Source organism: Cyprinus carpio, chromosome B23 (assembly GCF_018340385.1).
Source record: "Cyprinus carpio isolate SPL01 chromosome B23, ASM1834038v1, whole genome shotgun sequence".
Classification (NCBI taxonomy): Eukaryota; Metazoa; Chordata; class Actinopteri; order Cypriniformes; family Cyprinidae; genus Cyprinus; species Cyprinus carpio.
The window spans coordinates 27,650,134-27,653,052 of NC_056619.1; positions in this window are offsets into that span (position 1 = coordinate 27,650,134).

Sequence of the window (2,919 nt, forward strand, 5' to 3'; positions counted from 1 at the left end):
ATTCTATATCTTATTCCAGGGAGGCCTTTAAAATACCACACACACACACAGGCTTCCTGGATGAACACGACTACTATATAAAGGGAAGATAGAAAGCTTTTTCATGTTGCACATTTTTTTTTTAAGCATTTAAGGCACATCTTGAGAGTTAAAGGGGAGTCTTAGCAGAGGATGGTTTTGATCCATCGACCTCTGGGTTATGGGCCCAGCAGGTCGCTGCATGCTCTATAAGTGATCCCAGATGGGACTCTAACACACAATCCATTGGCCCAGAGCGCCAGTGCACCTTTTTCCATTAGGCCACTAGGGCTGTTTTGTGGCAGCTAACTTGCCCTTTTAATTCCGCATCTTGTTCAGGAGGCCTTTACCAAAATACACCAAACACAGAGTCTTCTCTCTGGATGAACAACTATGAAGGGACTCAAGCTTTTTCACGACCAGACAGTGGATGTTGCCCCTTTTTGGGGACTCAGGGCGCATCTATAGAAGTTAAAGCTCTTAGCAGGGGATGGTTTCAATCCATCTACCTTCTGGGCTATGGGCCCAGCAGGACACACCCTTGCGCTAAGCTCACTCTGCTGTAAACCACTGCAGGGTGGGACCACGAACTCACACCCGCACCTGGAATGGGAGGCCGGGGATTGCAAATGATTGGGCCACTGGGGCTGCTATGCGGTAGTTAACTTGCGCCTTTTAATTCTCCATCTTAATCAGGAGACATTTAAAATGTAACCCATACAGCCTTCTTGATGAGACGACTACTATGAGAGGACCGAGCTGTGCCCCTTTTGTTAAGCACTCAGGCGCTTCTAGAAGTTAAAACCTCTTAGCATAGGATGGTTTCCATCCATCAAGCTCTGAGATCTACGGGCCCAGCTGCGCTTCAGCTGCGCCACTCTGCTGTAAGTGATTCCAGATTGGACTCTAACACACAATCCCAGGCTTGAACGCCAGTGCATTTTTCCTTTAGCCGCGGGGCTATTGCAGCAGCTAACTTGGCCCCTTCTTAATTCGTCATCTTATTCAGGAAGCTTCTTAAAAAATGACGTAACCCAGGCGTCTGATGATGACCTAACAGATAGGCCGCACGCTGGGATTGTTGCCCTTGTTGTTTAAGCATTTATGCACGTCTCAAAGTTAAAAAGTTCTTAGCAGAGGATGGTTTCGATCCATCGACACTCTGGGTTATGGGCCCAGCACGCTTCCCGCTGCGCCACTCTCGCGTAGTGATCCTGATTGTATTCTAACACACAATTCCCTGGCTATAAAAACGCCAGTGGGCCTTTTCCATTAGGGCCACTGGGGCTGTTTTGTGGCAGCTAACTTGCCTTTTAATTTCTAACATCTTGTTTGAGAGGCCTTTAAATACAAGCAGCAGATTCTCTGATTGAACAACTACTATGAGGGATTCAAGCTTTTCACACGACCAGGCTGTGGAAGTTGCCCCTTTTTGGGGACTCAGGCACGTTTAGAAGTTAAAAACTCTTAGCAGAGGATGGTTTTCCGATCCATCGACCTCTGGGTTATGGGCCCAGCACGCTTCGCTGCGCCACTCTGCTGTAAGTGATTCCAGATTGGACTCTAACACACCAATCCCAGGCTTGGAACGCCAGTGCATTTTTTCCTTTAGGCCGCTGGGAGCTATTAGTTGCAGCGGCTAACTTTTGCTGCCTTTAATTCTTCATCTTATTCAGGAAACTTTTAAAAATACTTACACACAGTCTTCTGGATGAGCGGCTATAGGAAGTTCAGAAGCTTCATGGTGTTGCGCATTTTTTTTGAAAGCATTTTAGGCGCATCTTGAAGTTAAAGAGTCTTAGCAGAGATGGTTTGATCAGCCGACATACAGGTTATGGGTATGGCCGTCCTGCGCTCTGCTATTCTCTAAGTAATACCGGTGGGACTGCAACTGACTAATCCGTGGCTTCATAGTATGTAGTGCTTGTCCATTAGACCACTGGGGTTGTTTGATTTACACCAGGAAGCTTTAAAATGCTACACAGTCTTCGGATGAATGACTACTATGGGATGGCTGGATGGCGCACGCTTTTTAAGCGACTTTGACATTTACTAAAGTTAAAAAGTCACCCAGCAGAGGATGGTTTCTGATCCATAGACCGCCTCTGGGTTATGGGCCCAACACGCTTTCACTGCGCCACTCTGCTGTAAGTGATCCCCTGATTGGATTCTAACACACAATCCCTGGCTTAAAACATAATTGCCTTTTCCATTAGGCCATGGAGGTTGCTTTAATGACAGCTAATCCTTGCTCTTTTTAATTCTACATCTTGTTTGGGGGGCCTTTTAAAAATACACAAACACAGATTCTTCTGGATGAACAACTACTATGAGAGGGACCAGAAGCTTTCACTTAATCAGGTTGCGGAAGTTGCTCCCTTTTTGGGGACTCCAGGCACGCCTAGAAGTTAAAAACTCTTAGCAGAGAGGATGGTTTCTCATCCATCGCACCTCTGGGTTATGGGCCCAGCACGCTCGCCAAGCGCCACTCTGGCTGTAAGTGATGATCCCTGATTGGATTCCTAACACACAATCCCTGAGCTTAAAAACGCCAGTGCCTTTCCCATTGTGGCCACTGGGGCTGTTTGTGGCAGCTAACTTGCCCTTTTTAATTCTACATCTTGTTTGTGAGGCCTTTAAAATACAAACACAGATTCCTTTTCTGATGAACAACTACTATGCGAGAGGACTTCCTGCCACGACCAGGCTGTGGAAGTTGCCCCTTTTTGGGACTCAGGCACGCCTTAGAAGTTAAAAAACTCTTAGCAGAGGATGGTTTCGATCATCGACCTCTGGGTTATGGGCCTTTTTTGCTTCGCTGCGCCACTCTGCTGTAAACCCACCCCAGATGGGACTCGAACCCACAATCCCTGGCTTAGGAGGCCAGTGCCTTATCCATAA